This window comes from Trachemys scripta, chromosome 3, assembly GCF_013100865.1.
Source record: "Trachemys scripta elegans isolate TJP31775 chromosome 3, CAS_Tse_1.0, whole genome shotgun sequence".
Taxonomy (NCBI): domain Eukaryota; kingdom Metazoa; phylum Chordata; order Testudines; family Emydidae; genus Trachemys; species Trachemys scripta.
The window spans coordinates 92935566-92961258 of NC_048300.1; the positions used below are offsets into that span (position 1 = coordinate 92935566).

General features: G+C 41.1%; 1 protein-coding gene across 5 annotated transcripts in view; it reads right to left on the reverse strand.

Moving 5' to 3' along the window:
• The window catches only part of ESR1 (estrogen receptor 1), a 287989-nt gene that overhangs the window by 254785 nt on the left and 7511 nt on the right, over positions 1 to 25693 (reverse strand). For 2 of the 5 annotated variants that reach the window (XM_034765393.1, XM_034765387.1), the window contains exon 1: positions 2638 to 2803. The exons of 1 other annotated variant lie outside the window; for it this stretch is intronic. The gene's annotated coding sequence lies outside the window, so the exon portion shown is untranslated. Of the gene's footprint in view, positions 1 to 71; positions 89 to 2619; positions 2804 to 25693 lie in introns of those variants that run through there. 2 more of the 5 variants (XM_034765388.1, XM_034765389.1) reach the window with 2 other exon arrangements.

Below are 25693 nucleotides of genomic sequence, written 5' to 3' on the forward strand. Positions count from 1 at the left end.
GTGATAGTTGGTCAGATGACCTCAGCTGAAGGAATCATTATATTTTTAAGTAAGGCCTCAAAGTCTTTCACCTTGCTGATCAGCATCACTTCCTACTTCTTCAGGTTGAGCTGCTAGTAGTTGGCTTTCATCACAATCTCCGACAGGTACTAGTGACACTGGAGACAGCAGTGTCTGGGTGAGATGAAGAGCGGGTATCATTGGTGTATTGATGACACTGCCACTCATATCATCTCCCTCTCTTCTGCACTGGCTTCCAGCATATGTTGAACAGAACATGACAGGACTGAACTTTACCAGGACTGGACCCACAGCTGACAGCACTTGGGAAGACGTAGTCACTCCTCACCACTCTGGAAATGATCTAGAAAGGTTTAAGTGGAACCACTCTCAGGAGAGTCTAATTGCCCCTTCCAAATCATGCTTGCTGTCATTTCAGCAACATCTCATGATCAATGACATATCTTGATGGTGACATTATAGGGTCTAATTTCCCACCTTTAACTTTTCAGCAGTGCCACCTGCCTAAAATGGTGCAATTCCCAAAGTTCAGCACAGTAACATGCTAAGGAATGTCAGAATATACTACCCCAAGGATAGTGGGATAGAAATGTAATTATAGCAACAAGAGAGTCAAACTCTGAAGGAAGCATAGTCAACAAAGCAAACAGGTAGAGGACTGGGAAGGTAAGGACAGAAATATGTTCTTGAAGTGGAAAGGCTTAGATGGCGAAAACAGAGAGATGAAGTTTAGAAGACAACCTTAAGGAGAGAGATTAAGATGAAAAGGAGCATAAAAAAGTCAGACAACAAAGGGGCCCTAATACAAGATTAAAATCTTAAGAACCTAGAAAAAGATATTTAGAGATGAGAATGACACCCAAGATCAGAGGTGAAACTATAGTAAATTGACATTTACTAAATTTCAGAAACTTAGAAGTGATTCTGTGGCATTCTGCTTTCTAGCTTCCCATTGTTAGTCACACTCTTCATTCCCATCCTAAACTGCTCTATAATATTGTGGAATGCCATTAAATAGCCATATTCATCAAGTAATTTGACAAATGCTTTTTGCTGAAATATTCAACCTGTTCTATAGTTAGCCAAATACCAGTGTGTATATATACAGAAAATAGCAGGAAAATAAATCAAATACTATATTTGACAAATATGTTGGGGGAGGGCAGATTGCTATTTGACCTGCCCTAATAATAAGTCCCATATTTTAAAATGTATTCAGTAGAAAGTTGATTGACAGTATGTTGCAATTAAATATAGTGCAGAACTCTTTTTTTCTTTTTTTCCCTTCAGGGAAAGAGATGTAGGGCCTTTAGAGTTATTTATATGCTGGCTGATTGGCTTAGTCCTCAGGCTAGTAGATACTGGGTAATTTTTTCAAGCCTAGTACAGGGTTTTCACTTATCCCCAAAACATCTCACTATATGAAGAGAATCTCTCCCAAGCCAAAATCAATAAAGTAATAAAATATCTTCAAGCTACAAAGTAGGAAGCCTAACTGGTTATTCCCTGTCTGTTTTTAAATGCAATACTCTGATCACTCCCTGTTTACAATGTATATACAACCCTCACACAAAAGCATGTTCCTCACTACGAGCATGCCAAAACCTAAATCATATCACTGTGACTGAGTTCCCAAATAAAGCAATGACGTCCCTTAAGGATAGCAAAATTCTGTCAAAAGTACACACAGAAAAATTAATACTCTTTTATCCCCTATTATCTGTGCAGATTAATTCAGATTTACTTAATAGAATGGCCAACAATAATATCAAAAGGCTATTAAGTATTATCAACCAATTATAATGGAATAAAACAGTACAGCTTATTCTGTCTTGATTCAGAAAAGATATTCAATAGAGTGTTTTGGGATTTTATTCTGCGACTTAGATCCTGGATAAATTTATTTTTCCAACAACCAAGGGAAAAAATATTGTAAACAATGTACAACCTAAACTGTTAAAATGAAAAAGATGAGTCAAATAGGGTTACACTCTTTCACCTCTCTTATATGTAACAGTAATCAAACCAGTAGCTGCCTGCATAACCATTTGAACACTCTAATGGTGTCAAAACTGGTCTCTATGAACATAAAGATAAGCCTGTGTACAGATGACCACCTAATTTATTTAAATTCATCCCAAACCTCTCTCTCTCCAGATTTTCTAAATTAATATGGTGATACATCTGGCTTAAAAATTAATATACATAAATGCAAAGCTATTCTCATAGAACCACTCTCCTGGAAAACACAACTCTCAGATTCTCAACATAAGTGGTCACCCAATGAATTTAGATGTCTATCACTTGAAAAAAGAATTTATGCACAATTTTGGAAAAAAACAAAAACAAAAAAACCTTTCATCCCTCATACAGAAAAATCCAGTCTGCTTTAGCAAAATAATACAATCCACTCCTCTTACTCTTGGGATGCTTACATCTATTTAAACCATATATCTGCTCAAAGGCACTATTCTACACTTCTAAAGACATTCTCATATATCTCATCCCTGCTAGAAAAAACTATCAATGGATAAAACAATTTCTAAGGAAAAACAAACACTAAACAAGGGAGAGTTTCCTTAAAATGCAATTACCAACCTTTAAAGGAGGTCTTACCTTATCAAACTGAAAGATAATGATACTGTGAAATGCTGTAAGAACAGTTTTGAAACAGAAACATTTGATCCACACACACATTCATTCACTCAGGACCAACTTGTCCACTACTGAAAAATACTTGAAATAACTCACTGCCTCTCAGACCATATTCTCAACAGACAAGCCTCACCCAGTCCTTATATAGTGTAATGAAATGGCAGGAAACCAGGAAATTTCTTGGGCTGGGACATTATCTAATGCCCACCCTCCCAGCTGCCAGGCTATCACAATCTCAACCTGCCTTAGAGAAGTATTTCAGAGACTAACAGTCTAAAAGTCTCAATTCAATTGAATATTGCTACCAAGATATTCTGTATGAATTGTATGCACAAGTTAGTTAAGGGGAAAACCCCAATACACACAATAAGCAATTTTTAATGTAGCTGCAACTTTGTGACTTCAGCTTATTTCAGCAGACTCAGGAAATGCAATGCTGTTTTAATGGAAATTTTACTTAAGAATTGCAAGATCAGGCCCCTTATTTGAAAGATCAGGTCCCGTCTTTCTTTAGCCAGAAAATGCAGTACAGCAGTTAATGGTCAGAAACAATTAAAAAATGGATAACCAAGATTTACTCTATAATATGTTCAGCACTACAGCCTCACGTAGTAAAAACACCAAGCAATCACACAATAATGGAAGAGAGACCTAAGTATTTAAACTGAAGAATCTGACTGGTGAGTAGCATTCCTATTTTTACATAAAATCTCAATTTGTACTATATTTGTTCAAATTAAAGGCCTTATTACCAACAGATTATATTATTGTCTGGTTATTACCAATAAACTATGGGCTCTACACAGCATATCATAAATGCCACTCAATAAGGGCCACGTTTCCGTATTTCTTTAATAATTCAGAATTTCTGGATTCCAATTCAAAAGTTCTATCCTGCTGCAAATGGGAAAGTCATACAACTCACTTCGGTGTCATGACTTCTGGACATTACAGCCCTGATCCAGAATCCAGTGAAGTCAATGGAAAGACTACCACTGTCTTCAATGGTCTTTAGATCAAATTTATGTGAATGGCCTCAAATGTATCAGGAGATTCTTAACACATTTTTTCTGTTTGCTAAGTGAAACTTACATATACTATAAAATGATAACAGAATACGTTATATGAGATATAGTTTACGTACCAGGAGTGTCTAGCCCTGGCATAACCTGTTCATAATAGCCAAGACTTTACCCAGGCCTATGGCAAGCACCTGACTGAGAGGATACCTAATGTACGTCCTCGGCTTTCTCTCGTTGAAGCAAATGGGAATTCTGTCATTGTCTTCCACAGGAGCATGATCGAGCATACAACTGTAAGAATGTTTTCATAGAACTAAAGGGACATCAAGAAAATAAATTCTCATTGATTTGGTCAATATAGTAAATTACTTAACCATTCATGGACAAATCCTAGTTCTACATTTTCAAAAGTCCCAAGTGATGTATGGTGGCCTCAATCTTTGGGTATCCAACTTGAGACTTATTAAAGGGACCTGATTTTCTGAAAGTGATGAACACATGCCCTCTGAAACCTTTAAGGGCTATAAAGTTGAGTACACAAAAACAGATGCACCTCAAAGTACTAGTCACTTTTGAACAACTAAGCTATAGAATAGAGTTCTACAGAAATTAAATAGTTATGTAGAAACTATTCTTAAAACCCACACATTTTAATAGTGAATCATTTCCTTTTCATAGAATTTTTAAATTAACCTATACAATTTAGCAGCAAGGATATAACGGATGTAAAAATTCTATAAAAAGGAGATTCCTTATAAATTGCTATAGGACCTTCCTATTTGGGATATCTGCCACATTCGTGATGTGGTCAGCATTCTCTCACATATTCATGGTCCTGGCCAGTTTCCCAGACACTGCAGCTGCTGAAGCCTGAAGTTGTTGTTCTGCAATGTTGGCCTCCTGTCAAAAGAGGATGCTATACAGAGCAAGTAGTAGGCTAGCAGTAGCTTGATGTCCCCTTTCACATCTCAGCAGCTATACACTCTGGTGTCTCTGCTTAGAAGAAACAGTTTTAGGGGTATAGAGGGGAACAGAAAGGCCGGCACGCAAGAGCAATCACAATGAGGGAATTTAGGTGAAGTCTAACAGAAGCAACAGGGGTGTAAAAATGTGGAACGGAGAGAATCGTTAAGGGGGAAGAAACAGAGGACCTCCAAAAGGTAAAAGAAATTGAGGAGGATATGAAAGTTTGCAGGGACTGATCAAAGAGCTTCTGCAGCTCTTGCCTCATGCCATGTATACGTTCATTACACCGTTTACTATGCAGCCAAGTTAGTCACTCAGTAGTTCACAGAGTAGCCTTTCATAGCCATGCACTTTAGGAGCGCTACAGAAAAACTCTTTGCAAAATGCACTGCATCTGTTAAGAGTGTGTTTTATAAAACTCATAACATAGCCTAATCAAAGCTATTTTCATAATAGTCAAAACCAAGTATTCTTTTGAAGACTATTTTCATGCCAAATTTTAACTTTCTATCCTCAGAATTTGCTCTGCAGAGCTGTTCAAATGTCACCCACATATTTTATTGTAATGAGATAATGGATTTTTATACTCTAATATAAAATTGCAGAACCAGTTTTTCCTCAAACTTTCCATTAAAAAAATATGACCACAAAAACTCATCTTTGGACAGAGATCAAGCATAGAAAGTGACATCCTAAATGCTGAAAGTTTTGAGCAACTGAAAAGAGAAGGTTGGAGTAGAACTGGTCATGCAACCTTAACTAGAGCAGCCACCGCAGTTCCTGGTGAAACAATAACTATGATATTAACCAACACAAGTCAGGCAATTCAAAAGTAAAGCTGACACCTCCACCATTAACACAAGCGTCTGTGATTTTTCCATTACCATCTGAATTAAGGTCAGAGCCATCCTTCAATTATAATTAGTTGCCCTTTTTGTATTGCTATCACAATTTCATTATTTAAGTTCAGTGGGCCCAATCCTGCAGCCACTCCACACAGAAATCCTACTGGAGTCATTGGGGGTACTATATGTAGAGTGGCCACAAGATTGGGCCCAGGGTTTTGGCATTTCATACTACAGTATGTACACTATTCCAGTCTAATGTTACACAGTCCAGTATGATATATTTTAAGAAGATGATACTTTGTAGGATATGATTCTCTTATATAGTTACAAACAAAATAAAAACATTACAGACCTGAAGAAACAAACTGATATTAAAGCATGAAGCCCAGAATGTGTGTTTGAGAGACGGAATCCTTTGGAAGTAAACACTGTCATTATTAACCACAGTCAGTACATTTTTAATGGTAATTTTGTTTTCTTTAGCCTTACCAGCATCAATATTTTAAAAAGGTAATTTGCAAACATTCTCTAGAGCTCGGTTTGGATACATTTCTTTTGAAGAAAGAAAGGGAAGGGGGTTTGGCAAGAAAAGCGTTTAGTGATACAGCTCTTCGATTTGTATTGGTTTTGCCAAGACACGGGAGATCTGCAACTTGCAAATGTGGATTTATTTATTGCTGTTTTTCCACAGTCATAATAGCTCAGTGGTTTGAACATTGGCCTGCTAAACCCAGAGTTATAAGTAAACTTGGTATTCCCAGACAAAAATAATAGTATTTTATATACTATTTTCAAAGCACCATGGTGTGTTTAGAAGGCAATTTATACATCAGACTATTAATTCAAATAAACTTCACTGTTAACTTAGGGTATGAGAATGAATTTAAAACAAAAAATAATCTGAGCATCCAAATAGATTTGCTCAAAATAAGCATACCAGTAAATAGCATACCTGCCAACATCTAGCAAAAAGAGCTTTTCAATTTACCTGGGTCAGCAGAGCATTATATGTATTTGCCTAAAACTTATTAACATGTTTGCTTAGGGGCTTGCAGCCTCTCTTTCCCTTAGTGTGAGCAGGCACTCCAAAGGTATGGGCAGTACATGCCATCTCTTCTCCCATTGGGTTCAGGGCAGGAGAGGGTGTGATAGATTGTGATAGCATAAACATTGGGTGAGGATCAGTGTTGCAGGGCATGTTGACTCCTTGCCCAGTGGGTGATGATGGCAGGTGCTCTCTCCCTGCACCATTTTCAACCTTATCCTCAATTTATAGTCTAAAAATAACTCGGGTGGAGGGGAGGAAGGAATAGTCTGGATAGGGAAGAGAGGATCTGGAGATAAAGTGGTGACTAGATCTTTGGTGGGAGAGACTGAGGAGTCAAAAGAACAAAGGAGAAGTATCTCTTTCTCTTCTCCCCCATGTACCGCCCATTCTATTTCCTTCCTTCTATCATGATCCATGGGTCTCCATCCCAGGCCCACAGGAGTAGCCACACTCCAACCCTCTACCTGGCAGCCTGACGACAATTGCTTGTCTGGGCCCCATGTAGCTCAGCCTCAGAGTGAGGCGCCACTCTTGAAGTCTGATTGGTGGAGTCCCATAGCAGCTGATTTGCCCATTGACCCTACTTAAGCCATCAGCAAGAACAGGAAGCTGTCCAAAAAACTGGGCTCCACCCTGCTCTGAACCATCTGCCTTATGCTTCCGGCTCCTGCTCACCCAGCTTGATTTCCTGGCCTCTCTACTCAGCCTGACTCCCAGCGTCTGACTTGTGGTTCCTGATCTCCAGTTTGGCTCCTGCCTCTGACTCTCTAGTATCCTGACCCAGTCTGACTCTGGTTGCCTACTCATGGTTCTGATCTACAGTTTGGCTCCTGCCTCTGACTTCCACGAATCCTGTTCCAACTGACTCCTGTTTCCTGCTCAAACTACTAGGGTATGGCTGCCCATGACCCAGCCATGACACCTTCTCCCAAGCCCCCATTCAAATTCTCTTTCTTCCAAATACAAACCAATTAATTCACTGAAATGGGGTGCAGGCAGTTTCGGGCTCTTCATCTCGCAGTGGGAATGAAGAATCAAATGGGCAGAAGAAGCTGTAGATCTGGAAGGAGCATGAAGCCATCAGCCCTTAGGAAACTCCATGTAGCTCAGAAGACTTCAGCATGTTTACTTGGCAACACAGGCTACCCTGAGCACTCTCCTCCACTCTCTACACTGGCCTCCTGTAGAATATCAAATCAAATTCAAAGTCTCAATCCTTCTCTTCAAGTGCCCAATGGCCTAGGCTCAAGTTGTCTAAAAGATCACCTAAAGGTCCAGGATGAAGACCATAGTTGACAACTCCACTCCTCAGAGTCAGGCTCAATGGAACTTTCTTCCCTAAGAGTAAAGCTTCTCTGTGCAAGAGACAGACTTCTCAGGGGTCAGGACCAAGATATGGAATAAATTCCCACAGGAACTAAGAACCACCACAAACCTCACCATGTTCTGCTCCAAGTGCAAGGCACACTTCTTCTACTTTGCCTTCTTTAACAAACACATAGCAGCATGTACACTTAAAAACATGAAACAAAAGCCAACAAAATAACACACTGCACACACAATTCTCCTCCTGGGGAGCGGATGAGAGCAAGAACAAATACATGTGACAGATATAAAACGGTCAGCTTCTATGCTGATGAGGGTAGTAAAAGACCTTATACAGAATAGCCATTCCCCAAAGGCTGGGAGCTCTTGCAGGAGCACTTTACCCCCATTTTTTCAGAGGGAGGGAGTACTAGTCACTCCAAGTGATGAAGAACCAGGCTGTCCTTCAGCACATGCAGTGAGCTCGAACTAGCTGCCCTTAAACAAAAGGACGTGGAATAGAGAAAGCGCAGCCAATCAGACAGGGATTTCCCTATAAACTAGGGAGTTGCCTGCTGACCTCTACCAGAGTCAGGAAATCCAATGTAGGGGAAATCTAAACTTGGTAAGTCTGAAATGGAGTGTTCCAATGGGAAAAGGATTGACATCAATAGGACTACTTACAAATTAAGTTGCTACCAGGTATAAGAATCCAGGTATAAGAAAACCAGGCATAAGAAAAATGGCCCTAATTTATTGAGTTAACCCTGTCAAGTTAGTCGCTCAGAGACAGAGGCAAAATGGATACTAGCAGCAGCCACAACTTTATTATAAAAAAAGAATGTAGAATGTCTCCAGCCCCAGGTAAAGATGTGCTGCAGTAGTCTTCATACCATACCACCTAGTGACTAAACATTAGAATGCAGTTTACGCTTTCCACCAGATATTCCCTTTTTAATTTTTCTTTTTCTGCATTTTAACAATTTTAAAACTATAAAACTATTTTTAAAATAAATGTAAATTTCAATACATATCCATCCGTTACTCATCTCTAAATCATACTGTTTTTTTTAGCTATACGGCCAGAATGGGTAACAACTTGGTAACTAGGCTGTCTTACTTGCAACAGCAGGTTTGGAATAGAAGAATCTTCTTCTCCTTGTTCTGCATCTGCAATTTGTAGAGTTTGCTCGGTTGATTGCTCTGGCTCTGGAATGAACTGAAGATGTCAGTGGTTTCTGTTGAACTCCCTGCGGTCTGTCTCAATAGTGTATGATCTAGGTTAGTGGTTCTCAACGTTTTTTTTTTTTTTTGCGGACCACTTAAAATTGTTGAGGGTCTCAGCGGACCACTTAATGATCTTTCCAAATGTTGTTTGTACAAATGTAGCTAACTATTGTAAAGTGCTTTGGATAAAAGCGTTATATGAAAAAAAAACCTTAATAATAATAAACATTTTTTGTTCTACAAATAAAAGCACACAACTCATATTTTAATATCAGTAGTCTTACCTTTCTAATGCGATGGATGTGCCCTCTCTCCCCCGCCGCAGCAGCCCCTGAGCTGAGGCTGGGAAGGAGGGTGGTCTCTCCCTCTCTCCCCGGCTGCGGCAGCCCCTGAGCTGGGGCTGGGAAGGAGGGGGATCTCTCCCCCGCCAAGCAGTCAGAGAGCTGAGGCTGGGAAGGAGGGCCGTCTCTTCCCGGCAGCCGCAGCCCTGGAGCTGGGGAAAGTCGCCTCTTTCTCTGGCCGCTGCACGTTCCAAATTCCCCCCAACCCCTCTTCTCACCCCACTGCCCCCCCACCTACCCTCTATTCCCCCCAAGGCCACCACCTCACCATACATGTGTGTCTTCTCCGGGGTCCGGGCACCTAATTAGTGGAGCCACGCCTGCGAGGTGGCCCTTAATTAGGTGGGTGGCCCTTAATTAGGTGGGTGGCTCTTCATTCTCTCCTGTGCAGCCGCCCAGGCGTGCATCTTAGAGGGAACTATCTGCAGACTACCTGAATGGAGCTCATGGACCACTGGTGGTCCATGGACCACAGTTGAGAACCTCTGATCTAGGTGATACATTCTTTTTCTTTACAACAGCTGGAGTTCTTCCATTCTCTTCCACCATCCAGTTTGACACAAACATGGTCACCGGGTTCCAGATCAGGCAATTCTCTAAATGAGTGATGTTGGTTATAAAAGTGCTCATAAGCTCTTTTTGCTTTTTAATCCAATTTGGCTACTTTTCTCAGATCTGGCCACTTTGGGGCTAAATTCTTTTCCAGGGGTGGAACTGTAGTCCTGAGTTGCCTTCCCATTGGACTGGGCTAGAGCCTGTGGCTGCTAACAGAGTTCATCCGTAGCTCAAAGAAACAAGGAATGGATCTTTCTGTTTCAATATTTTCTTGGTTGTCTGTACAGTCATCTCAGCCTCTCCATTTGCTTGTGGGTAACACGGGCTGCTAGTGAGGTGTTCAAAATCATATTTGGTTTAGAACTTAAATTCCAAATTCAGCTTCAATTAATTGCAGTCCGTTGTCTATATCAGTAGTTGTTCTGGAATACCAAAATGGGAAAATGTGCTCTTTAATTTCTCAACAACACTGCAACTAGTATTTCAATATATCTAGAAAAATAATCCACTACACCTAGATTATAACGTCCTCTGAATTTACATACATCTTCTGCTAGCCTCTTGCAAGGTCTGTGTGGTAGAGGTATTATTAGAGACTCTTTGCATTCTGTTGGTCTGGCAGTTCTGCAAAGTTCACATGAAGATATTGTATTCTTTATGTCCTTGCTAACTGACGGATTGGCCTGTTCATGGCATTTAGTTAGTCCTTGATATCCTTCATGGATGAGGGCTAGAATTTCTTCTCTCAAAGCATGTGGGATGACAATGTGATCACCTTTCATCATTAGTCCCTGGGACTTGCTTAATTTGCATACAGCAAAGTAGTCTCTTGCCACGGCCACAGTGTTCTTGGGCCATCCTGCCCAAATGTAACTACAAACTTCCTGAAGTTGCTTACCTGCCAAGGTTGCTTTTTATAGCAGGTAGAGTCTCCTACCTGACATTGCTCCCATAAGCTCCCACAGCATCCAGTTAAGCCTTTACATCTTCCTCTAGCCCACAAGTGTTTGCATGCAAGTCTGGGCTCCATGACAGTGTGTCTGCTATTATCAGATTTTTACAAGGAATACATTCAGCAATTGGGTTAAATCTCATTAGCCTCATCAAAACACACTGGCATCTCAGTAGTGCTTGATCCAGGTCTTTTCTGTTGGTAAGGGTTATAAGTGGTTTATGCTCGGTCTAAAAGAACCCCAATCCACACAGATATCTGTAGAAGTGCCCATATGCCCATACACTTGCCATGCACTCCTTTTCAATCTTCACATATCGTTTTTCTTCTTCTGTAAGTGTACAAAGGCAGAATGAAGCTGGCTTCCATTCAGATCCATGTAACTGCAACAATACACCACCTGGGCTATAGCTACTGGCATCAGCATTGACTGCTGAGAGTTTCTTTACATCATAGAATTTTAAAACTGGAGCAGTTAAGATCATATTTTTATCTTTTTTAAAAGAGTTTCCTGATTTGGCCCCCATAGTTAGGATGTATTAGACCCTAATAATTCATTCAGTGGTTTTGACACTGTAGACAGGTCTTGCAGGTATCAGCCAAGATAATTTACTATCCCCAGCCTGTGTCTCAGTTCTGGTGCATTTGTTGGTGCATTCAATTCTCTAATTGCTTTTACTTTCTCAGGGCTAAACTAATTTCATCCTTGTTTATCATCTGTCCCAAAAATTCAGTTTGGTGCAGGTAGAAAAAACACTTTTCTTTATTTAGTTTTAGTTTGGACTTGTTAATCAAGCTCAGAACTTCATTGAGGGTTTTGTCATGTTCTTGCATTGACAACCCATATACTAAATTGTTGTCCATTAAAACAGCCCCATTTGTGTTCTTTAGCAGCTCTGCCATCATAATCTTTGAAAGCAAAATCTCCCAAATGGTGTAATTAATGCAGTCAGTTTAGCTCTCTCTTTAGTTAATGGAATTTGCCAGAAACAACTTGAGGCATCTCGCTTGGAGATGTTCTCAATTATACCATTCTTTTCCATGGTCTTTAACTCAGTTTCTACTTTATGAAGTAACGGGATAGGAGTTCTGTGGGGTGTATGTACACTAAATGGTTCAGAATTGTCTCAAGATCATTTCTACTGGATCTCCTTTTAAAAGTCCAAGATCACCAAATAGTCCATTAAATTCTTCCACCTTTCATATTAGATCCATCATGACAACCACACTGCAACTGAGAAGACCTCTCTAATCACATATACATTAAAATTAAAGCTTACGTCTTTGTATTTTTGTTTCTGTGGAAACTTGTCCAATGCACTTCACAATACCTCCAGGGCAATTTAGGGCCACGCTTGCTGGTTTCAGCTCCAGCAGGGGTTGAAGATGATTCTAAGTCCCTTCTGATATGACTGTTATGTCTGTACCTGAAACTATTTTAGAAGTAACAGTCTTTTCAAAAATATTCAGTTCTATCCTACAGGTGGGCTCAGGAGGGTGGATGATGCGTGTGATTGATCTAAAAAAAAAATGGCTCTTGATTCTCAGTGGTCATATCCTGAACTGCCTTTGTGTGGCAGACAGTAGCAAAATGTCCAATTTGGGGGCATTTACAGCATTTGACTCTCTTAGTTGACAATCACCTCTTGGACACTTGTCCAAGAGGTGATTGTCTCTCTCATATCTCGCTCATATCTTGTACATCTAGTCTGAAAAATGTTATTTTGCCTGAGGCTTTCCTCACATTGTCTGTTTGCAGTTGTGCTATATCTCCCATCATGACTGTTTGTAAGTCAGTTCCTCTAGGCTTCTGTCTGGCAGCCACTGATCTCCATTTTGGTTTTTAATCATCTCTGATTGTTTTTCCATTTCTATTGCTCTGAGGTCAAATCTCTCTTCATTTGTAGTTTCTCTGTCAGTCCCTTGTCTGAAATGCCAATCACTACTCTGTCTCTAATGTGCTCTTCCTTTTTGTCTTCAAAATCAGTTTTCTGCTGTGTCATACAAGCACCTTTTAAACGATTCCACCGATTCTCCAGGTTTTTGAACATGCTGATAGACTCATGCTCGCTTATACCTCAGCATAAGGTGGTTTATGAAATGTTCAAATTTCGACAGCACCACCACATAGGTGTTCTTGTGGTTCTCCTCTGGAAAGGGGAAGGATTTAAAAATATATTCAGCTTCCTTGCCCCTGGCATATACTAGGAAATGCACCTGCGTCTCCCGATTCTCCTCGTGGAATTTAGTTGCAATGCAAAAACATGCAAACCTCTCCTTGCAATCAGGCCAGTCCGCTGGTCTTTCAAAGCTGAAGCTTCCTGGGACATGAAACTATGGCATTTTGATGAAATTCAGCAGCTTCTATTATTCCTCTGACACAATGTCGGGTTAGTCACACAAAGCCAGAGGCAAAATGGATGCTAACAACAACAACTTCATTGTAAATAAAGAATGGCACTTGATAAAAGATGTGCTGCAGTATTCTTCACACAGTACCACCTAGTGACTAAACATTATAATGCAGTTTAAGCTTTCCATCACAAATCTGGCTATGTCAGGTTTAGCTAGCACAGACTAATGGCAGCTAGATAATGTCCTGCAAGAGATTCAGGCTGGTAAAAACTGGGGTATGGGAAAAGAAACCATTGCTTTACATCCCTAGTTCTTCAAAGTTTTTGTTCTATAGACTACTTCGTAAGAGCATCCCTATGGACTAACCTTACTGCCAGCAGCTCAATCTCCAAAATGTTATTGCTTGGTTCATAATATGTTCTATTCTGAAGACCACCATGATGTGCTATGCACATTGCTTGTGATCCCTGGACCACAATTTGGGAACCACAACTTTAAGCAGTGTTAATGGACCTCAGAGGGAACTGAAGTCCATTCTCCTTAGCCAGAAAGAGCATGGCCATGGTAAAGGACATGTGTGTTTGTGGCAAGAAGAAGGAGAAAATAGAACAAAATCAAAAGACCTCCCAAAATGTAATCTCTTAACAAAATGTGTTGTCAGTAAACACAATCTTGAGAAAACCCAAGTGAAGTTCAAAGCAAGAGCAACAGATATGAAAAAGAAATAAAAGGAGGGTGTTTTGTACTGTTCTCTCTCTTGCCGTCCCCAAAACAATTTAGCAAAAAGTATCTATCAATAAATGTCTCTGACAGCTCCCATTATATTTTTGAAAGGATCTTTTAAAATGTGATGTTGTTTTAAATTTGTGTATTCATCTAAGGACTCCATATATATATATATAATGCAAAGAGCAATGTAAAAGGGCCTATTTTTACCTTTCAACCTTGCTCTTCCTCTGAAATATTAGTATATTCTGTTTCTTTTCAAATACCAGGCAGCAATGACCTAACTTATGAACTTCCCAATAAAAAAAATTGAGAGTGGAAAGTTTCAAATTGTATTTAGGAGTCTTCAAAATCAGCAGGTACACACTGACAGATTTACAAGGACAGATGGACTGATATCTACATTTGTGGGACTAGGTGCTCCTCAAGTGCAAGGAAACAGCTGCTCCTGACAGGCAGTTAACACTTTCTTCAATATGCAGGCTAAAAAACATGCCTGGAATCTTGTGCCCAAGGTAATCTCTGCCTGTGTGAGCAAAGGAACGAGCTCTGGTCTTCTTGATGTGATCTGGTTGTCTCTGGCATAAAAATAATTAAGAATCCAGACATGAATATGAAAAAAGTCCTCAAGGTTTATTAAATACTAAGAGGTTAATTCAAACTACATGAGCAGGAGAGGAGTTGTTTTTTTCTGGTTTATTACAGAGCCCCATCTGAAAAACAATCCCAGCAGGATACTGAGTGACAACAAACCAAGCCAATGAAGTACAAGTCAAAGGTATTTACATCATTGAAATACGCACTGGCTAAATACCCTGACACAGGCATCTTTACATAACAACTAATAAGAACTGATTAACCTTTTGCAGGGTTTCATATACCACAGAACTTTCGCCTTTCACTCAAGCCTGGGGAGAAAAATCAAAGTTTCTATCCATTTTAATCACATATCACTGTAGTCTAGCTGCTGTATTTAGCTGATAAATTCCACGTTGTAAGTCAGTACAAAAAGCCAAAATAGAGAATAAAAATAATACAAATAGAATGAGGAATAGGTGAAGAGGGAATAATATCCAACTACAATATAGAAAAAAATACTTAAAGAGCACCAATAAGCAATCAAGCATCATATGAACAGGAAAAAAAAAAAACCTTTCTAGCCATCACAGCTGGTAGATTATGTTAGAGTATCTCAAGATAAACTCTGGAAGACTCACTTCTTGAAACATTTAAAAATAAACTAGACAAAACTCTAGAGAGTGTTCTGTAAGGGATAATCTTTCTGCACAGGAGTAGGCGCACGAACAGGCTATCTAATAAGCTTTTTCCATCTCCAGCTTTTATGATTCTATAAGGCAAGGATGGTATTACTATTTCTGTTATACAGATGGGGAACTGAGGAACAGACATTTATGTCAAAAATGTGAACTAATTTGGGGTGCCAAATATGAGAGACCTAGGACCTGATTTTTCAGAGAACTTTGCATATTATAGCCTTTCATTTGTTAAGACTAGAGCTCTCATTGACTCCAGTTACAGCTGTAAGTGCTGATCCACAAATCGGACCCCAGGTGTCTCAAGTCAGACACCCATAAAATGAGGAACACACAATTAGTGGCCACCTGTGAAAAGTTTGATTCAAGTGATTTGCCCAGCATCACGTAAGAACTCTGTGGCAGAGACAGGGATAGAATCCCATTCTTCAGGGCAGCATTCCATTGCCTGAGCCACCAATCCATCCTTTCTCTTCCTGCTCATCCCAGTCAGAGTATCATCCACCACTACCTGCCTTCAGCTCGTCCCAGTCCTACGCCCCTCCTGCTGGCTCCAAGTCTCAGCCCCCACCTGCAGGAGCACCGCCAGCTTTTTTGCCGCCCTAGGCGGCGGAAGGTCCCGCCCCCAAAATGCCGCCCCCAACAGAGGTGGCGGAAGGTCCCGCCCCCAAAATGCCACCCCCGACAGAGGCAGCGGAAGGTCCCGCTCCTGAAATACCACCGACTACCGGGGCGGCCGAAGATCCGGTCGCCGCCCCCCAAATGTTAGCACCCTAGGCGACCGCCTAGGTCGCCTAATGGGTTGCGCCGGCCCTGCCCACCTGACCACTACTTCCCCCCATTCCTTCCAGTCTTCCTCTTCACTACCTCCACCACCCCCAAGCCCACCTCCTTACCACTGTTCATTCACATCAGGATGTTTCCACCTTCTCCTCTTCCTCACACCAGCCAGAGAAGCACTGAGAACAAAGAGAGTCTCCCTGCTTTCAGCTCCTGTACCTAGAGCCACAGCAGACACAGGCTGCTGAGAGGAACAACTACAGGGAAAGTCCTGCTTAGTCCCTGCAGCCTCGGGCTACAGTATGCTCAGTGGAGATGAAATCGTCAATGAATTTAGCTACTAAACTCTAACAAGTATCTACTGAGCATGTGCAAACAGATTTGCAGAGACTCATAACTGGGCCAAATTTGAGTGGATTTGCACAGGGACAACAAAAAGCATATTTCTGACACCAAGGTGACCCTTCTATCAGATTCAAGTCCCTGCTGAAGGCATAGGGGTGCTAGAGCTTTTCAACTGAACTTTTTTATCCTGAGCAAAACAATGCATTTTTAAGTAACTTAGTTCTCGGAACTGGCTGAATCATTTTGATTGAAATTTTCCAAAATAATTCAGCCTATGCAGAAACAGAAATGTTTTGCCCAAGTGATTAAAGTTTGGCAAAGTTACAAGCAATTGAAAACAGAGTCTTATATTGGAAAGCACTGGGTAACCTTAACATTAGGCAGCAAGATCTGCGCCACCGCTAAAAAGCTTTCATTTTGCATTTGATTTTATTCTGTCATAAAGCACCCCCAAATACTTTGCTTTTTTTATTTATGTAGATAAATAATTATGCTTCCAGATCAAAAGTTCTCAACCATTAAGACCTTGCTTACCAAAGGTAAAACTCAGAAGTACCACCTTTGCAATTATAATCAGTGTAGTCGGAATGGATTCTTATTCTGACACCATCCTAGTTTACAAATCATACTCACCAAACTGCTAAATGATGGACGCACCTAACTCAACTAACAAATGATATTGCTTTCTTTTCTCTTCTTCTTACCAGCCTTACTTCTCCTCCCAAACCTCCACACCCACACCAGTCTCCTCTCACAGTCCCATCATTTTTCCTGCTTCTAAGTCTTTTCTCAAAGCGCTCTCATTCTTTACAATTATCAGTCCCAACCATTCAGAAGTCAGGAGTCAAGCTTTATAAAATCATAGGATTTTGAAAAATTATAAATAGGGGGTTCTTTGATTTGCCATCTGGTTTTTGAATTTTAGGGCTCTTGTTTTCCAGTGTCTCTCTGGAACCATGAGGGCTAATTTACTGCTTTAAATTCAATCTGATATTCTCACATAATCACAACTTCAGGAGCGGGGGGCCTCATGAAATACACTAAACATTGCAAAACTTATGAAAATCATGAGTTGGCAGCACTTACTCACTACAGAGAACATTTTCTCCAAATCCTCCCAGCCTCCCTCTTCATTTTATGAATCTCTCCTCCTTCAACATTCCTCCCTCTCTCCCCAAATCCCTAAGTCCCTCTTCCACTTGTTTTCCCCTCCCTCATGTCTAACTCTCTCTTCCTACTCCCCCATCAGTCTCTTTCTTCCCCTTTTGCAGTTGGTCTTCAACCAATTCTCCCATCTCCCCCAGCACCCTTGCTCTCTAGGTTTCAGAAACTTACACCTAACGTGTCCCCTTTGCTCTGCCCCCAACAGGATCCCATTCTCTCTTTCCATTCCCCCTGCCATTCCCTCCTCTGCCACTCAGGGCCCCATAACCACACCCACTTTTCTCCACCTCACCCATACTCCTCTCTCCAAGTGCCTCCTGTCTTTGCCTCTCCTGCCCCAGTTGAAGAGGTGCTGCTGGTCCTTTTCCCCTCAACATTTTGAACTGCAAGAGATGGGTCCAAGGAGGGAGGAAGCTAAGCCAGCTCCAGAGAGGAGGTACAGCTTCCGGCCTTCCCAACAACAGGACAGAGTGCCCCCACAGAAGCAAGAGGTTGCACTGCTGCTGTATCTCTCTCTGTGGCCAACTGCTCAGTTCAGCAGCTGGAAGGTGGAGGGAAGAGGAGAGTTCTGAGCATTACTGCAGCCTCAGATTGCTTTGTGCTCTTCCCTCCATTCCAGCCAGCCATTACTCTGTGTGTGTGTGTGACGGGGGGGGGGAGAGGAGGGGGAGGACAAAGACATTGTTTTCCCACCCCTCAAGCTGAAAGTTGGACTAGACATGTCATCCAGCCCTCCTATAACTATGCTCATGCATGAAAGCCAGCATTGCAACCAACTTGGGGTAATTCTACATTAGACCTCATTCTGATGGGTAAAAATGAATTGAATTGATGGTTTCCCAGGTGCAAGTGATCACAACCTAATTTAATTTGATATGTGCAAACAGAATATAGTGCCGACCAGTCAGATATTTTTTGGGTGCTTTAAAAGGGCCAGTTGCTTTAATCTGAAAACAATCACGAGTGAAATTGCATCAGAGGAAAAAGTTAAATGTAACAATGTGAATGATAATTATTTAAGAATGCTTTATTACATACCCAAAAAACACACAAGTCCCCAATCATATATGAATGCTTCTTCAGTTAAAGCACCATCCTGGTGGGAAGTGAAAGTAGCAATTAAAACTAAAAAACCAATATGTAACATATGGAAAAATGTGAAAGTTGACAACAAGGAGTACAAATTAGCAATTAGGAAATACAGACAATTGATAAGGGAAGCTATCAGTATGAAGTACTTATGAAAAAAATCTATGACCAGAGGGACTAAAACCAATGAGAAAATTATTTAAGTAAATCAGCAACAAATGGAATCTTAACAATGGCATAGGTATGATACCAGATAAGGTAATCAATCATGGGAAATAACTAGCTAGGCAGTATTACTGCTGGCAAGAATCTTGGGGTTATAGTGGATCACAAATGGAATGTGAGTCAACAATAAGATGCAGCTGCAAAAAATAATTTTGGGGTATATTAACAGGAATGTTATATATAAGACACAGGAGGAAACTGTTCTGCTGTAGTCAGCACTGGTGAGGCCTCAGCAGGAGTATTGCATCCAGTTTTGGACACCACGCTTCAAGACAAATGTGGACAAATTGGAGAGAATCCAGAGAAGAGCAACAAAAATGATGAAAGATTTAGAAATCATGACCTATGAGGAAAGGTTAAAAAACTGGGCATATTTAGCCTTGGGGGGAAAAGGGGGGGGGGGGGCAGAACCTGATGGCAGTCTTCAGATATGTTAAGGGCTATGATCAATTATTCTCCATGTCCACCAAGGGTAGGACAAGAAGTAATTGGCTTAATCTGCAGTAAAGGAGATTTAGGTTAGATATTAGGAAAAACTTTCTATCTGTAAGGCTAGTTAAGTACTGGAATAGTTACCTAGGGATGTTGTGGAAGCCCTGTTATTACAGTTTTTTTTAGAACAGGTTAGAAAATGTGGCAGGGGTAGTCTAGGTTTGCCTGGTCCTGTCTCAACACGAGGGTGGATAGACTCAATGACCAGTTAAGGTTCCTTCCTGTCCATTTCTATGATACTATGATGCAGAAAAGGAAGAAGTATTCAATAAATATTTGTGTTTTGTATTTGGAAGGAAATAGGATGATGTAGTCCAGAGGTTCTCAAACTTCATTGCACTTTGACCCTCTTCTGGCAACAAAAATTACTACACGACCCCAGGAGTGGGGACCAAAGTCTGAGTCCTGCCACCCGGGGGTTCCAAAGCCAAAGCCCAAGGGAGTCAGCCCCTTGCAGGGAGCCTGTAACCTGAGCCCCGCCATCTAGAGCTGAAGTCCTGAGGTTTCAGCTTTGGCCCCAGGCAGCAGGGCTCAGGCTTCAGCCCCGGCCCTGAGCAAATCTAACACCAGCCCTGGCAACCCCATTAAAAAGGGGTCCTGACCCACTTTGGGGTCCCGACCACAGTTTGAGAACCGCTGATGTAGTCAAATCTTCCAATGATATGGATATATTTTCTATTCCATCTGTAACTAGGGAGGATGCTAAATAGCATCTCTTCAAAACTTTTAATCAGACAGACAAGATAATTTGCACCCAAGAGTATTTAAAAAATTGGCTGAGGGAGGAACTCTCTGAATCACTGATGTTGATTTTAACAAATCTTGGAATGGTTGGGAAGTTCCAGAAGACTTAAGAAAACTAATCTTGTGCCAATCCTTTAAAAGGGCAGATGGGATGACCTGAATAACTTTAGACCAGTTAACCTGGGCAAAATTGATCCTGGGTAAAATTATGGAAAGACTGATATGGGATTTGCCAGCTACTGAGTACCCCCTCATGGCCAATGGTCACTTTGTAGAAGCCCTGCCCCAGTTAGCCCTCTCTTGCGGGCCCCTCAAACACTCCAGACAGTTTCTGCTATGGCTCACAGCACCCCTTTCTGGGCCTGGTTTAATATGAAACAGTCCTCATAGTCCTAAATCACAAAGTAATCCAAATAATCCACAATGAGCCCCCAACATAAAGTCCATAATCGTAATTCAACAGTTCATACTTAGCTCCAGTTCTTCTGGCACACCCAGAGCCCCTCCTCTGTCAGTCTGCTCCATCTGAAGCCACCCTACATTACAGAGTCCTGACCCCAGGACTCTTCCATAAAGGAAGAGTGTCCGAGGGTCCACCACCCTGTAACACCTAGGACCACTTTCTCTCTTCCACTACCAGGACATTTTCTGGGTCTTTGTTCACTCCAAATCCCTGGAAGAGGTTTCTTAAAGGACCAATTTGCCCTGTTACCAGATGAAATTCATAAACAATTAAAATATAAGCATAATTAATGTCAATCTAATTCTTTTATGGAAAATAGATTTTGTCAAACAAACTTGATATTGTTTTTGATGAGATTACAAGTTTGATTGATAATAGTCACTGTGCTGACATAATATGCTTGAACAACAGGGCAGTTTGCAAAATATCTTTGATGCCTATAGTATATACCAATGCAAAGAGTATGGGGAACAAGCAGGATGAACCGGAAGTTGTGATATATGAAGAAAATTGTGACTTAATTGGCATTACAGAGACTTGGTGGGACAACTCCCATGATTGGAGTACCAGCATTGAGGGATATAGTTTGTTTCAGAAGGATAGATACAGAAAAAAGGAGGAGGCCTTGCACTGTACATCAAGAATGTATACACTTACTCTGAGGTCCAAGAGGAAGTGAGTGGCAGACCTACTGAGTGTATCTGGATGAGGATAAAAAGGGAAAAGAATAGTAGTGATGTTATGGTGGGGGTCTGTTAGAGACCACCAAGTCAAGAAGAGGAAGTGGATAAGGCATTCTTCAAGCAGGTAACAAGATTAGCAAATACACATGAGCTAGTATTAATGGGGGATTTTAACTTCCTGATATCTGTGGGGAGGCAAATACAGCAAAACCTAATACATTCCATAAATTCTTAGCATGTGTAGGGGACAACTTTCTGATTCAGAAAGTTGAGGAAACAATTAGGGGGGTCATCCATTTTGGATCTGGTTTTAACCAACAGGAATGAATTAGTTGCAAATGCAAAGGTAGTTGAGAACTTGGGGGGAAGTGATCATGATCTGATAGAATTTAAGATCCTAAGGAAAGGAGGACATGAGAACAGCAAAACAAGGACCCTGGACTTCAAAAAGTCAGACTTCAACCAACTCAGAGAAAAAGTAGGCAAGGTCCCATGGAGAGATCAATTAGGAAGAAAAGGAGTCAAAGGGGGCTGGCAGTTCCTAAAAGATGTAATACTAGATGCTCGATATCAAGCTATTCCAATGCAGAGGAAAAGAAAGAAGAGCCACAGGAGGTCAATGCGGCCACACAAGGAGCTGCTTAACTATCTAAAAACCAAAAGGTATATACAGGAAATGGAGGGAGGGGCACGTCACTAAGAAGATATATGAGGGAATAGCGCGAGCGTGTAAGGACAAAATCAGGAAAGCTAAGTCAAGGAATGAGTTACAACTGGCAAGAAATGTTAGAGACAACATTTTTCTACAAATATGTCAGACAAAAAAAGAAAGATCAGGGATGGTGTGAGTCCACTGCTCAATGGAGAAGGTGAGCTAATAACGGAAGATGATAAGAAGGCGGAGATGCTCAATGCTTACTTTTGCTTCAGTCGTCACACAAAAAATGTGACCGGATGACTAACAAAGTTATCATAGACAATAAAAGGGAAGAGATGCAGATCAGAATAAGTAAAGAACACGTCCAAAATCTTCTGACTTATTTGAATGAATTCAAATCAGCAAGACCTGTTATTCACACTAGGGGGCTGAAGGAATTAGCTGAAGAAATCTCAGAGCCACTGGCAATAATATTTGCAAACTCATGGCCAGGAGAGGTCCTGGAAGACTGGAGAAGAGCTAACATTGTGCCCATCTTTAAAAAGGGAGGAAAGGAGGAGCGGGGAACTATAGACCAGTAAGCCTGACCTCAATATCTGGAAAGCTACTAGAACAATGTATAAAACATTCAATTTGAGAATACCTGGAGGATGAAGGGCTGATTACTAGCAGCCAGCATGGATTTACCAAGAACAAATTATGCCAAACCAGCTTGATTTCTTTCTTGGACAGGGCAACTGGTTTAGTGGATAGGTGGAATGCAGTGGACGTAATATACCTGGACTTTAGCAAAGCTTTTGATGCAGTCCCACATGACATTCTCATAAGTAAGCTGGAGAAATGCGTGCTCAGGTAGAACTACCATTAAGTAGATACATAATTGGTTAAAACTTCTCAAACAAAAAGAGTAGTTATGAATGGAATGATGTCAGATTGGAGGGAGGTCTCAAGTGGGGTTCCACAGGGATCTGTTTTGGGTCCAGTGATGTTTAACATCTTTATTAATTATTTGGATGTAGGAATAGAGAGCGTACTGATCAGATGTGCAGATGATACAAAGCTAGAAGGGGCTGCAAACACTTTTGAGGATAGAACTAAACTTCAAGGGATCTTGATAAATTGGAGAACTGGGCTATAAACAACAAAATGAAATTTAATAAAGACAAAGGTAAGGTGCTATACTTAGGAAAGAGAAACCAAATGCTCAAATACAAAATGGGGAATAAACTGGCTTGGCAGCAGCAAGGATTTGGGAGTTGTGGCGGATCACAACATCAACATGAGTCAACAATGTGATGCTGTTGCAAAAAATGTAAATGCAATTTTGTGTTGCATTAACAGAGGCAAAGCATGCAAGTCATAGGAAGTGATAGTACTGCTCTACTTGGCGCTGGGTAGGTCTCAGCTGGAGTAATATGTCCAATTTTTGTCATCACTGTATAGAAAAGATGTGGAGAAACGGGAAAGGATCCAGAAGCAAGTGACAAAGATGATCAAAGGGATGGAATGCAAGCCATATGAGCAAAGGCTGAAGGAACTAGGTATGTTTAGTTTGGAAAAGAGGAGATTAAGAGGGGGACATGATACTGGTCTTCAAATACTTGAAAGGCTACCATAAAAAAGAAGAAAAATCGTTCTGTCTTGCCACAAAGGACAGGACAAGCAGTAATGATTCAAACTACAGCACAGCAGATTTAGATTAAACCTCAGGAAAAACCTGAGGTGAGATTACATGGTTTATATTATGCACGAAGTCAAACTAGATAATCATATTGGTCCCTTCTGGCTTTAAAATTGATGATTGTATACATTTTCTGTATCATTACATAAGGCTCCCAGAGGATTCGGGGGGCCTGGGGTCTTCAGCGGCGGGGGACCCCCCACCCAGAAATGCCACCGAAGACCTGGCAGTTCAGCGGCGGGTCCCAGGGCAGAAGGAACCCCCGCTGCAGGTCTTCAGGGCATTCATTCTCTGCTCCGGTTTGTGGAGTTTAACTCTCCCTCTTCCTAAGCAACTTTTAACTAACCTACCTTAATTAAACATCTGAAGCCCTGTCCTCTTTGTTGTGATTCTACATGTTTTTACTGCATGATTTACTGACCCAATTATTATGACAAAGTGTTTTTATTCACTAGCCATGCGTCATCTGATTGCAGCCTACACATCAGTGCGAAAGTAAACCATTTAATAAATGAAAATGGTAAATTAACTGTGACGTTGCACTCCATAATGTTTTATGGAAATATGCTTATGAGTGTGAATATAATGTGACTGGAAAAGGTCTCTTGTAAGGTATCATTACAAAGCTTATAATCTATTGAGTGTGTTCATCCTATTTGTATGCATGTATCATTCTTGTATCTATAGCTAGAAATATGAAATATGACTCTGAGGTCCTATTGTAATTATGCAAAATGTGGGCCACTAATGGTGGTTTAGAATCTTGATGGCTCCCATTGACTAGGACAATTGGTTGTAAATGGTTTATTTAACTGCAAGCCTTCCTGTGTTCATGTGAGCCAGCCCAGGAAGAATGGAGGCTGGGGTCTCACAGGACTTGTGAACATATCACCTGATACTGGAATCCATCTTAAATCTGGTGATTTTCCATTTAGGAGGAGTGGGGACCCAGAGAGACATAAGATTCCCACCTTGTGCCAAAGCTATAAAAGGGGGTGGAACAGAACAAAGGGCTGTCAGTCATAAAAACACCCCCAGTTTCCATCTAATATGTCTGCTGTAACTAACAAGGACTGTACTGGGGAAAGGATTGGGTTCAGACTAGGAAGGAGTCTAGTCTGTGAAATAAGCTTATTCGAACATCTCTGAGGGTGAGATTTTACTTGTAATCAATTTCTTAATGTATTAGGCTTGTGTGTTTTTGTTTTATTTTGTTTTATTTTGCTTGGTGACTTACTTCGTTCTGTCTGTTATTACTTGAAACCACTTAAATCCTACTTTTTAAACTTAATAAAATCACTGTTGTTTATTAATTAACCCAGAGTAAGTAATTAATACCTGGGGGAACAAACAGCTGTGCATATCTCTCTATCAGTGTTATAGAGGGTGGACAATTTATGAGTTTACCGTGTATAAGCTTTGTACAGAGTAAAACAGATTTATTTGGAGTTTGGATCCCATTGGGAGCTGGAGATAGGTGACCTGCTGAGCAGTTTTTGGTTAAAGCCTGCAGTTTTGGGGGCGTGGACCAGACCTGGGTCTGTGTTGCAGCAGACTAGCATGTCTGGCTCAACAAGACAGGGTTCTGGAATCCCAAGCTGGCAGGGAAAACGGGCTCAGAGGTAATTCCAGCACGTCAGGTGACAGTCCAAAGGGGGTTTCTGTGACCAAACCCGTCACATTAACAAGGACTCAAAAATAGCCAAGATACTTAATTCCACTTTAAATTTTGTTTAATTGTGGCAAAATAGCCACTGTTGGTATGGTGGATCCCACGCTTTTCTTGGTGGGGTCTTGGACGCCACCTCTTGCACCTGATCTTGGGGCACCGAAGGCCCTGCTAGTGGCATGGGAAGATGGTAGACGAGGAAAGCGGAGAAGGGGTCTGGGTTTGCTCCTCACTCTGAGCCCCAGCCCCTCTCAACCCCTGCAGGTTTCTTACCCTCTTCCCCCTTGGGTAGGGTTACCCTCGGTCCTAGATGCTGGGGACGGGTCTCCCATTCTCTGGTCTTTCAATTCTCAGTAACACACCTCCAAACTCCAGTCCTCTCTCCTTCCTCACACCACCCTGTCT